This window comes from Balaenoptera acutorostrata, chromosome 1, assembly GCF_949987535.1.
Source record: "Balaenoptera acutorostrata chromosome 1, mBalAcu1.1, whole genome shotgun sequence".
In the NCBI taxonomy this organism is placed as follows: domain Eukaryota; kingdom Metazoa; phylum Chordata; class Mammalia; order Artiodactyla; family Balaenopteridae; genus Balaenoptera; species Balaenoptera acutorostrata.
Window position 1 is genome coordinate 184,174,671 of NC_080064.1, and position 13,717 is coordinate 184,188,387.

The 13,717-nt window shown below is 36.3% G+C and overlaps 1 protein-coding gene across 1 annotated transcript in view; it reads left to right on the plus strand.

Annotated features, from left to right (window-relative positions):
- Positions 1 to 13,717, plus strand: part of USH2A (usherin) — an 800,956-nt gene that overhangs the window by 633,507 nt on the left and 153,732 nt on the right. The window lies entirely within an intron of this gene.

Sequence of the window (13,717 nt, forward strand, 5' to 3'; positions counted from 1 at the left end):
GGCTATCAACAGATCCATTCCATAAAATAATTAACAGACATATTTTGCATTGAATTGAACACATAACTTAGTCAAAACATGTAATTTAGGCATGAAGATAACATAAAGGCATAATATTGGGTTGGCCAAAAAGTTTGTTCGGGTTTTTCTGTAAGATGGTATGGAAAACCCGAACGAACTTTTTGGCCAACCCAGTATATAAAACTTAAATTCTCATGAACCAACATCCTTCTGATGTCATAATCTCAGATCAAAGAAAAAAGGATCTTTTGGGGGACAAATTTGCAGGAGAAAATCTCTGAAGAGCTTTCTAAGCAAAGAAAAACTTAAGTTGCTCTAAGATATCAAGTATAAATGATTTTATCCACCTTTGTATTAAAATGAACATACAACATATTAAATTAAACAAAACACAAAAGAATAATCAATAGCGCTGGTATGTGTCATAAAGTGCTATGATCCGGATCTCAGTTTTAGAAGCATAGCTATTCTTGAACTCTGCTCTTAATTTTAACAGAGGAATAAATACAAATCTCCTGCTGTGAAAAATATACAAACTTACATATCCTTTTATGGAATTGATTTCTACCTTCATGGAAGAGCATGGCCAACTTGCAGCCTTTTAGCATATTTCTCCTTGGCATTCTTATAGTACCGTGGTATTTTTGCTCCACAAAGTAAAATGAGGCATCACAGAGCCAGCCTGAGGCCAGATTCAGACTATTGGCTGGAGACTTCTCAGATTCAGTGCAGGGTCTTTTACCATCCAAGTTCTCAAAGAGCAATAAAGAAAATCCAGGGTGCTATGCAAAGTTGATGATTTTCTAGCCAAGTGACCAGGAAGTTTCATGGTTTATCACAGGGGTCCCCAACGTTTCTGGCACCAGGGACCGGTTTCGTGGAAGATAGTTTTTCCACGGATGGGGTGGGGGGTGGTTCAGGCGGTAATGTGAGCTATGGGGAGCGATGGGGAGCGGCAGATGAAGCTTCGCTCACTCTCCTGCTGCTCACCTCCTGCTGTGCAGCCCGGTTCCTAATAGGCCACAGACTGGTACCATCTGCAGCCTGGGGTTTGGGGACCCCTGGTTTATCAAATTACATGTCATTTTCATATTATTACACACCTAAATTGTCATTGCTAATCTGAAGACTTCACACTCAGTAAGGATTTGAAAACATCTTTCTTTTTTTAAAAATTTTTTATTGGAGTATAGTTGATACAGTGTTATCAACTATAACAATGTTGCATTAGTTTTAGGTGTACAGCAAAGTGAATCAGTTATACATATACATATATCCACTCTTTTTTAGATTCTTTTCCCGTGTAGGTCATACAGAGTATTGAGTAGAGTTCCCTGTGCTATACAGTAGATTCTTATTAGTTATCTATTTTATATATAGTAGTGTGTATGTCAATCCCAGTCTCCCAATTTATCCCTCCCCCACCCTTTCCCCATAAGTTTGTTTTCTATATAAGTTTGTTCTCTACATCTGTAACCATAAGTTTGTTTTCTACATCTGTGACTCTATTTCTGTTTTGTAAATAAGTTCGTTTGTATCATTTTTTTATATTCCACATATAAGCGATATCATATATTTGTGCCAGCTATTAGCAGACTTTAAATAAGTCAGTTTCTTTGAGTCTCAGTTATCTCCATCTGTAAAATGGAGACAATGATAGTACCTACATGTAGGGTTGGTGTAAACATTAAATGAGATAATTTATATAGTTGGTATACATTATCTGGTCTGTATAATATTCTATAGGTAGTGATAATTTTCGGATAATTATTTTTATCTTTAATTATTCATTTTAAACATGTATTTGCAAAAAATGAAACCATTTCCTCTAAGATCGAGAACAAAACAAGGTTGTCCACTCTCACCACTATTATTCAACATAGTTTTGGAAGTTTTAGCCACAGCAATCAGAGAAGAAAAAGAAATAAAAGGAATCCAAATTGGAAAAGAAGAAATAAAGCTGTCACTGTTTGCAGATGACATGATACCATACATAGAGAATCCTAAAGATGCTACCAGAAAACTACTAGAGCTAATTAATGAATTTGGTAAAGTAGCAGGATACAAAATTAATGCACAGAAATCTCTTGCATTCCTATACACTAATGATGAAAAATCTGAAAGAGAAATTAAGGAAATACTCCCATTTACCATTGCAACAGAAAGAATAAAATACCTAGGAATAAACATACCTAAGGAGACAAAAGACCTGTATGTAGAAAACTATAAGACACTGATGAAAGAAATTAAAGATGATACAAACAGATGGGGAGATATACCATGTTCTTCGATTGGAAGAATCAATATTGTGAAAATGACTCTACTACCCAAAGCAATCTACAGATTCAATGCAATCCCTATCAAACTACCAATGGCATTTTTCACAGAACAAGAACAAAAAATTTCACAATTTATATGGGAACACAAAAGACCACGAATAGCCAAAGCAATCCTGAGAAAGAAAAATGGAGCTGGAAGAATCAGGCTCCCTGACTTCAGACTATACTACAAAGCTAAGGTAATCAAGACAGTATGGTACTGGCACAAAAACAGATATATAGATCAATGGTAAAAGACAAAATGCCCAGAGATAAACCCACGCACATATGGGCACCTAATTTACGACAAAGGAGGCAAGAAAATACAGTGGAGAAAAGACAGCCTCTTCAATAAGTGGTGCTGGGAAAACTGGACAGCTACATGTAAAAGAATGAAATTAGAACACTCCCTAACAACATACACAAAAATAAACTCAAAATGGATTCAAGGGCTTCCCTGGTGGCGCAGTGGTTGAGAATCTGCCTGCTAATGCAGGGGACACGGGTTCGAGCCCTGGTCTGGGAAGATCCCACATGCCACGGAGCAGCTGGGCCCGTGAGCCACAATTGCTGAGCCTGCGCGTCTGGAGCCTGTGCCCCGCGACGGGAGGGGCCGCGATAGAGAAAGGCCCGCGCACCACGATGAAGAGCGGTCCCCGCACTGCGATGAAGAGTGGCCCCCGCTTGCCGCAACTGGAGAAAGCCCTCGCACGAACCGAAGACCCAACACAGCCAAAAATAAATAAATAAATAAATAAATAAATAAGAAAAAAAAAAAAAAAAATGGATTCAAGACCTAAATGTAAGGCCAGACACTATCAAACTCTTAGAGGAAAACATAGGCAGAACACTCTATGACATAAATCACAGCAAGATTCTTTTGGACCCACCTCCTAGAGAAATGGAAATAAAAACAAAAATAAACAAATGGGACCTAATGAAACTTAAAAGCTTTTGCACAGCAAAGGAAACCATAAACAAGACAAAAAGACAACCCTCAAAATTAGAGAAAATATTTGCAAATGAATCAACTGACAAAGGATTAGTCTCCAAAATTTACAAGCAGCTCATGCAGCTCAACATCTAAAAAAACCAAACAACCCAATCCAAAAATGGGCAGAAGACCTAAATAGACATTTCTCCAAAGAAGATACACAGATTGCCAACAAACACATGAAAGGATGCTCAACATCACTAATCATTAGAGAAATGCAAATCAGAACTACAGTGAGGTATCACCTCACACCAGTCAGAATGGCCGTCATCAAAAAATCTAGAAACAATAAATGCTGGAGAGGGTGTGGAGAAAAGGGAACCCTCTTGCACTGTTGGTGGGAATGTAAGTTGATACAGCCACTATGGAGAACAGTATGGAAGTTCCTTAAAAACTAAAAATAGAACTACCATATGACCCAGCAATCCAACTACTGGGCATATACCCTGAGAAAACCATAATTCAAAGTTGTCATGTACCACAATGTTCATTGCAGCTCTATTTACAATAGCCAGGACATGGAAGCAACCTAAGTGTCCATCGACAGAAGAATGGATAAAGAAGATGTGGCACATATATACAATGGAATATTAGCCATAAAAAGAAATAAAACAGTTATTTGTAGTGAGGTGGATGGACCTAGAGACTGTCATACAGAGTGAAGTAAGTCAGAAAGAGAAAAACAAATACCGTATGCTAACACATATATATGGAATCTAAAAAAAAAAAAAAAAATGGTTCTGAAGAACCTAGGGGTAGGACAGGAATAAAGACATAGATGTAGAGAATGGACTTGAGGACATGGAGGCGGGGAAGCGTAAGCTGGGATGAAGTGAGAGAGTGGCATGGACATATATACACTACCACATGTAAAATAGATAGCTAGTGGGAAGCAGCCACATAGCACAGGGAGATCAGCTTGTTTCTTTGTGTCCACTTAGAGGGGTGGGATAGAGAGGGTGGGAGGGAGACACAAGAGGGAGGAGATATAGGGATATATGCATATGTATAGCTGATTCACTTTGTTATAAAGCACAAAGTAACACACCATTGTAAAGCAATTATACTCCAATGAAGATGTTAAATAAATAAATATGTATTTGCCCCAAAATCTGCTAGGTCCCAAGGCCTCCACTTTCAAAATGATAAAACTGCATATTGCAAGATTGGGTTTGTAAACTTTTAAGATTTCTTTCAAATTTCCCAGAATTTTGTCATTTTTTTCTTTGAGTTCAGCATCATATTTTCATGTTTAAAGTATAATGTTTATATTTAGAAAATGATCATTGTGAAATAAGGCACAAGTTTTGCTTTTTTAATGTCACCTTAACTCTTGTCTACCTCCATTTTGTAGAAATTGTTCATTCCAGTCCAGCCTAAGGGATATTGTAGAAATGCTTTACACAGTAGCTCTGACCATGTAACCAGTGGTTAATAAATCCAGGCCTGTCAATCTTCTAGTTTCAGATGCACAAAATCCATTACAGAAACCCTGTAATATATGGAAAGATTAGAGTCTTAAATTAAACTTTTTTCCTGGTGCCTAGAAGGATTTTGAACTTAGTAAACAGGAAGATGATTTTGACTTGTGTATAATCTACAGTTGATTTTATTGGAAAGTACCTCATGCTGTGTTTTGATTTGGATAATAAAAACATTTTCTGTTCCTGAATAGTCACAAATATATATTTTAAACAGGAAGAAAACAGACTTGTTATAACTGGAGGTTGTTTATTTGCTGACAATCAAGAACTTTCTAGGTATTCATCATACCCTCCTGCCATTACAAAGTGATTACATCATACGCAGAGCTGAAAAATGGACAAAACAGTCCATACCTGTAGTTCCCAAACCTGAGTGAATATTAGGATCACCTGGAAAGCTTGTGCAAAGACAGATTCTCAATCCCAAGTTTACTGAATAAGAATGTCCTGGGCTAGAGTTAAGTTCGGCAGATGACGTTGAGCTCCAAGTTTAGTAACCATGGATCACCCACATCCTGGGTGGTCAAAAGTGGTCAATTACAATAAATCTCTGAAAATGCAGATCAAACCAGTTTCCCATGAATGTCCAAAGCCAAAATAGTGGTTAACTGATTTTTTTCACACGTATTTTGTTTTGTGGTCAGTAAGGACAGAGTGACCTTACACAGGTAAGTTGCTGGGAGAAAAATATCTCTGTGGTTGCCTGGCAACAGAAAATGACCCATGCAATTATGTGGGCTTTCAGTTTACACATTGTTAATTATCAATGTTATCTATAAATTGCCTTATTGTTTATAAATCCTATTAGTAAAAGGGGTTCAGGCCAGAGGATATATGAGAATATTCAGGGGAAGAGAAATTGTGATAAATATCATATATTCATTAACATTACTTGTGTATATTTGCCATTTTTTAAATTCCTAGTATGTGCCAAACAATTTGATAAGCACTTTCCCTGCCTTACTGCAGTTAATTCTCATGCAAACCCTGCTAGACAAGTAGTATCATTATCAAAATATTAAGATAAGAAACTTGAATCTTGAAGAAGTAATATAATTTACTCAAGGTCACACAGCCTGAATTCAAATTCAGGTCTGCGCTCTTCTGCTGCCTTATAAGAGCAATTCCTTCCTGTCTTGGCTTAACTCTTAAATCCAAATCACACTTTCCATTTATTGCCCAAAGTCTTCTAGATTTATGATAGAGCAACTAGGTTTTTTGAAATAGTAGCCTAGAGGGCCAAGAAACAGAGCTAGGTGTTGGGGAAAACCAAATGATTTGGGGAGAAAATATTTTTTGCGGGGCATGTCAAGACCAGAAGAATTAATGGTGGAAAATGACAAGCCCCTGAAGGGAAAATATCTACCTGGCAATAGTTATCTCCTGAGGCGTGAGGGAACTAGTAACCAGAAGCCTTTACTGACCCATCCAGAAGTGTAGAAAGAATAGACATGACTTAGCAAAACCCGATTCCAGGTCCAGGAAGATTTTAATGAGGTGGGAAAGGAAAAGAGTCATTTCTCAAATAACTACAGAGAGATTATTCAAAGACCATTTTAAGCCCTTTGTAGACATTCTTTTACCTCCCAAGTAAATCCTAGTTTACTTTCTCTCATTATTACTTGACAAATGTTAGCGGTAAGATTATCAAAACCCTCCGAACTAAAAAAAAACCAAGATTTCCGCTCTTCTATACATCATTTGTACTTTCAAATCAGATGATACACAAACAACATGTCCTTATAAAATGTTTGTTAAAGTATTAAAGAAACAAAATGTTGAGTAAGCTTCTAAAATTTATCATTCAGGCAAATATAAATAAATTTTGGATTTTCTGCTGTTTAAAATTATTCAAACACTTGATTTCCTATAGAAGCCCACATTCAGTGGGCACTGGGTATATGCTGGCTGTTCTTATTTGAATCTACAGACAACGTAAACCAGATTAGTTTATTCCTAAACATTTCTTCTCACCTTTTACAAGCTCTGAAACTTGGGTCAGAATTTACACATTCATATTAAAGAGAGAAAAGGATATATGTTACCTTAATGGTTGAAAATATATAGAAAAATGAAGAAGAAAATACTTCATGGGACATAAATGGTTTATTCAGATTAAGAATGGAGATAGGCGTCCATGCCATTTCAGAATCCAAACATTCAAAATTATTTAAACTCTGAAGGTAATAATGGGACTTTCTACTTTATCAAGGTGATGACTCTGTTTTGATCTATCCTAGCCCTTAATCATCTTCTAATTAACAATATCATTGGATTCAACACCCGCTTTTTCTCACTAAAGATGGTGAGTTATTTAGGCTTAATGCATAATATTGAAATAATGGTGCTTTTCCTGTCACATTTATCTCTTAGTCCATTAAAGAAAAGAATTGGCAACAGTTCTTCTACTGAGAAATCATTTAAATTAATATTGCTTAGGAATATAAATGATTTTTATTAATCAAGTTTTGATTAAAGGGTAGCTAGCCACAATATGGCCTGTGGGTAGACATTAAGCATCTTGGTGTTCAGTGAACTCATCAACTGCAGTGTATTACATCAGATACTATCCATTTAAAGTCAAAATTGGCACTAAGCTTTCTAAAGAATTCATGTTGCATTAATTGGGATGATTCAACATTGGTAATTGTTTCGGGTTTCTTATAAGGGTAATAGCCAAGTGACAAGTAGTGGTGAGTTTCAGAAGAAAATGTAAAACTCATTTCAGTGATTTGTAGTTTATTTTGCATATTACTTCACTTATCTTTTCACTTTTACTGAGGTATAATTGACAAATAAAATGGTGATATATTTAAAGTGTATAACGTGATCATTTGATACACGTATATATTGTGAAGGGATTCCCACCATTGATTTAATTAACACATTCATCATCTCATATATTTCCTCTTTTTTCTTTTCTTTTCTTTTTTTTTTTTTTCTTGGTGAGAACACAAGTTCTATTCTCTTAGAAAGTTTCAATTACACAATACAGTATTATCAACTATAGTCACCGTGTTATACAATAGATCCTCAGACCTTATTCATCTTATAACTGAAAGTTTGCACCCTTTTACCAACCTCTCCCTATTTCCCCCATTCTCTCAGCCCCTGGCAACCAGCATTTACTGTTTCTATAGGTTCAACTTTTTTTTTAATGATTCCATATATAAGCGATACCATTAGGTATTTGTCTTTCTCTGTCTGTTTCACTTAGCACAATGCCCTCTAGGTTCATCCATGTTGTAGCAAATGGCAGGATTTCCATCTTTTTTAAGGTTGAACAATAGTCCATTGAATATATATCACATTTTCTTTATCCAGTCATCCATTAATGGACATTTAGGACATTAGTTGTTTCTAATCCTTGGCTATTGTGAATAATGCTGCAGTGAACATAGGCGTGCAGCTATCTCTTTGAGATAATGATTTCATTTCCTTTGCATACATACCCAGAAGTAGAATTGATGGATCATATAGTAGTCCTACTTTTAATTTTTTGAGGAACCTCCATACTGTTTTCCATAGTGCCTGTACCAGTTTACATTCCCAACAGTGATATACAAGGGTTCATTTTTCTCCACATTCTCATCAGCATTTATCTCTTGTCTTTTTGATAATAGGGATCCTAACAGGTGTGAAGTGATATCTCACTGTGGTTTTGATTTGCATTTACCTGATGATTATTGATAGTGAGCACCTTTTCATGTACCTGTTGGTCATTTGTATGTCTTCCTTGGAAAAATGTATTAGGTCCTTTGTCCATTTTTCAATTGGATTTTTTTTTTTTTTTTTTTTTTTTTTTGCTCTTGCGTTGTAGGGGTTCCTTGTATGCTTTGGATATTTAATCCTTCATCAGATATGTGGTTTGCAAATATTTTCTCCCATTCCATACGTGGTCTTTTCATTCTATTGATTCTATTCATTCTTTGCTGTGCAGAAGCTCTTTAGTTTGATGTAGTCCCATCTGTTTATTTTTGCTTTTGTTGCCTTTGCTTTGGGTGTTTAATAAATTTATCTCACCTTATTGAGTTCTAATATGTGCTAGGCATTTTCCAAGAGATTAACACTTATCTATTTAATGTTCATAACAATGTGTAGTACGTCCAATGTTCTCCCTGTGTTGCTAATGAGAAAAGTCAATTTCGATGTTAAAAGCTTTTTTCTCTAGGTGATTCATCACATAGGTGTCAGAGCCAACCCACACTGAATCTGACTCCAAATTCTATGAGCAAACCCACTGTACTATATTTTTTCACTAAACAGTACATAAAGCAAATGATTTTTTTTCTGCATTATACTATGATCCAGTTCAAAACTAAAAAAAAAAAAAAAAAAATTGCCATAGATAACAGCAAACATAAATGAGTAGTTCAAGTAGTTCAAGGGCAGTTCATCTGGTAACCCAGTAGGATCATTTTGTTTGTAGCTTAAAATTTCATAGGATGTAATTCATTTACACTTGAGTGGATTGATTCATCTATTCATTTTAACAAACGTGAAAATGTTTACTGGGCCCCTCTCGGGAGCGAGACACGATGCGACATTTTGAGAGTTAAAAAGAATGAATGAGACATCGTCCCTCTTGTCAAGAACCCTACCATCTAGTTGGGTAGAAGAGGCATAAAATGATAACTATTATACAAACTATGTAAAATTTCCATACAATTGGTATGGATGTGTGTTCAAGAGGGTCTGGTTTCACTTCCTTGACCCCCCAAGGGACAAAACCAAGATACCCCTATCTCTACAAAGGAGACATTGGGCTAATTTGTTAAAAGAATTATATGAAGCACAGCCCGTGGTTTGAAGCAAACGTGGCCATCAAACCGGATTAATAGTTTTCCTCTTAGAATTGTTCTTGTTCCAGCTCCTAAAAAAAGATTTTAAAAAAGCTTTATTTGATTGACTTGCCCCATTGTAAAGTACGCACCTGCTGTGAAATAAAGCCACAGAGGAAAAAAAAGGTGAATAATTTAACTTTTTTATTTGTAAAGATAATCAGGGTTTTTCTGATTACATCTTAACTTCATAAATGTTAAATAACCTATCAGCATCTAGTTGTTGTAAATTATGAAAAGGAGCCTCGCAAGGAATATTAACCAACGAAATCCTTGTTCTTTAGTGAACAGGAAAATGTGTTATGGCAGCTTGTCATCGTGCAACTGGTAACTTTGACACCAAATAACAAAACTGCCATTTGCACTTAGGGTAAATTGGTTCTCGTGAGTTTCCACTGCTCCTCTTGCTCTGACATAAATTTATGAACTCAGGAACACACCAAGTCGTGTGGCTTGCCAGCTGACTTTAACAAATATGCCCATTTCATTTCATTTAGTCATCAGAATACCAGGGGGCTAGGTCGTTTCAGATTCATTGCAGATGGTCTAGGGTTTGCAGGAACACAGGAGGCTTTCATGTCACTGTCCTGTAAATTATGACAGTGGAGGGGGCCCTCTTCCTAAATAAACACGTGTCAGTGCTTGACATGTTCACAGCTTCAAGGAGCATTTTCTGTTTCAACACCTTATAGGTGTATGTAAAGGACATTTATTAACCAAGATGTGGAAAATTGCCTTTTCTGGGTTCATGCTTTGACCAGCCATGATCAAGATTATGTCTATATTTGAAATGTGGTGGAAGTACAATTTTGTTCCCTGACCTCCTAGGAGTCCTGTCCTTTTAAGCAGAGAAGTTACTGGAAGCAGACCAGTAGGTACAGACTAAAGACATATAATGAGGTGCAACCTCAGACAAATCGAAGGGAAGACCACTCTAAATTACTGCTGAGAATGAAGACTAGGATATCATTGCAGGAAGACAAGTTGACCACATCCAAGTATACGTAAAAAATAAAACTAGGTAACAAAATAGTTATAAAGATATTTACTTGATTCAATATAACATTGCTTTGTAATTAGAATAGCAGCTTTATATAAAGATGGGTTCAGAAGTGTTAGAAGGCACATGAAAACAGTGTCATAACTGTGGGTTTTTTGGGGGTTTTTTTGCATTTCGTTCCATTTCCTTTTGTTTTGTAGAGATGTCTGTCATTTATTCAGTACTTTCTATTTTCAGTAATGAACTAAAATGCTTTACATACATGTTTTAATTTAATCCTTTCAGCACTTTAGGACGTGGCTATTAGTGTCATCGTTTTACAGGTGAAGAGACTGGCAACCATAGAGGGTGGGTAATTTACCAGGGACAAATGAAGGTGGAAGAGGGATTTGATCTGACTCCATTCTGTGGTTTATCTAGTTCAAGACTCATGGCATATTTTTCAAGTGTGTGTTTGTCAAACTTTTCTACAAGTTCTACCCTAAGATCAGAGAAAACAGAATGAACATGCAATCCCAGGAGGTTTGGAAAAAACCTGAAGCAATCACCATAACCTTGCAATTTTTTTAAGGTCTTGCTTTTTATCTTAAAAATTCATGCAAATTTGGCATTGAATTCCAATGTGTTTGTCTCTATCCCCCAAATAATGTATTGTATAATTTATCATTCAGGGGTACATTTTCTATTAATCTCTTTAGTTAAAGCATGATATGCTGTTATATTTCGGGATATTAAGTCAATCTGAAGAAAGCCGACCCCAATGTCCAGGCAATTCTTCCTCTCTTCATTTCATCATATATATGTGTGTACAAACAGCAACCTTTTTTTCCCACTGCTTTATAGACGATGTCAGGGTAACGACCAGAAGAAATGCCCCAAATCTGAGGTGGGATGCTGTGACATGCCAAGATACTCTGGATGGATATTCCCATAAGCATATCTTCCTGCTGTGAAAGGTCAAATTGCAAACCAAGAGGGTATTGATTCACTCTTCAATCTCTTTTACTACCTCGAGCAATTCTCCCCAAAGAACATCTTTAGCGGGGAAAAAAAAAAAAAAAAAAAAAAAAACCTGATTATATTGCTCTTTATTTTACCTCTAATACAGTACTTAAGTTTTCCTCACCTATTAATAAATTCAGAGTCTCCAACGCTCCCTGTAATCAACCCCCTTCATACAACTCTCAAACTTCATAATTATAGCAGTCTTGTTGGGAGCAGTAAAAACATTCCCAGTTTTGTCTTGCAGTTGAGAATTAGGCCTTGAAGAATATCTTCTAAATGAGCTCATTACATATACTCACTATACCATTAAAGAGAAAATGAATTTACTTAAATTTTCTAGATATTAATCTTTGTTGTGATATCTGAAAAAAATAATATAGAATTGTCTATTACCTGAGACTGAGCAGAAGCATCATGGTCCCAGCCAACTTTTCATCCCATGTCTGAGCAAGATTACACATAATAAATTCATTTTAAAGCAATAGTAAGTGACAGAAATTAAATTGTGTTTTGACTTCACCACGAATAGTATCTGTACTTGTTCAACACACTGGTTATGTCTGCATAAACTTTTTCGGCTGGTGTACAGTTCACTCTGAAGTGACGATAGAGTTAAAAAAACTGAGTAGAGAAAGTTCCCATCACTCACTACACATAAAATTTTCTAGTCTTGTGCTTTTTAGGGAGAAAAATCCACACCCAATTTTTGTGAACAAGGGATAGCGGGATTCTGCTGGTTTTCCCTAGCTTGGGCAGGGGAGTTGTGTATTTCACAAAATTTACAAGTCAAATTGATTTTGGGAAAGAGGGACATGTTTGTCCTTGTCTCCGAAAATACTTGGACAAAAGTCCACAAATGTCCAGGGTGTGTGTATCCTGGTTTGGGAAACCTGCTCTTCAGAACTTTAAATATTTACCTATAATTTCGTTCCATCAGTGGTAATTCTAATTCCTCCATCACTTTTTTTTGCTGTATCTAATCAGTCTCCAAGACCTGTTCTGCCTGTCTATGCATGTTCTCTCAAAATTATCCTTTCACTTTTTCCCCCGATTGTTCTAATCCAAGTATTTATTATCAAGAGACAGCATAAATATAGAGAGATAAGCTTTGGTATCAAATGGGCCTGAGTTCAAGTCTGGCCACCCCAATTAATCTGTGTGATATCTACAACGTTTCTCCTCTGGCCCTTGGTTTTCTCACTTTAAAAAATGGTAGTGATATTTACCTTACAATATTGTCAGGTGGTTTCACTCATTCATTAAATCAACATTTGAGCTACTGCTCTGTACTAAAATCTAAGCACTGAAACTACCTTCAAGAGAAGAACAAAGTCCCCAGCTGTATGAAGTTGACATTCTAGTGATATGAAATGAGATCATGTATGTTGCCTGGCATAAGACAGGAATGCAATGAAATGCTGTTCTTGTTTTGTTATTGCTACAACCATGCAACCACTTTCCAACTGGTAACCCTACTTCCTGGCTCACATGTTTTCAATCCATTGTTCACTGATTATATATAAAACCAAAACTTCTTGAAGAAACAAATGATAGAATATACTTGTCACTTGAGCTTGAGAGTGAAGAAGGCAGGGTCTACTCTAAGGGTCTTACTCCAAGGCCTCCAGTGTAGGGTAATGGAGACAGGAAACCAAAGAAGAATAAGAGGTTTGGGAGTGGAAAATAGTGTAATTCTTTTTTGGACCTGTTAAGATTGAGGTCTCTGGGAAGGAGGCTGTTCAAAATACAAATCTGGAACGTGAGCAAAGGTATAAAGCCAGAGAGAAGAATTTAGGAATCGATGATAGAATAACAGTAAGTTAAACTGTAAGGACAAAAGCAACAGTTTAATTAGGATGCTCTAAATTTAAAATTAAAATTCTCAGCCTGGGTTGCCAAATTCAGCACCATCTAGCACCTTTCCAAAGGAAATGATTGATGAGTCCTTCTGATGAGGATCAATATTTCCTTCAGAGACTCCTTGTTTTCATCTATCCTACACAAAATACTGAGCACCTCTGGTATTTACTAGCTCCTCTGCCCCTCATACATTG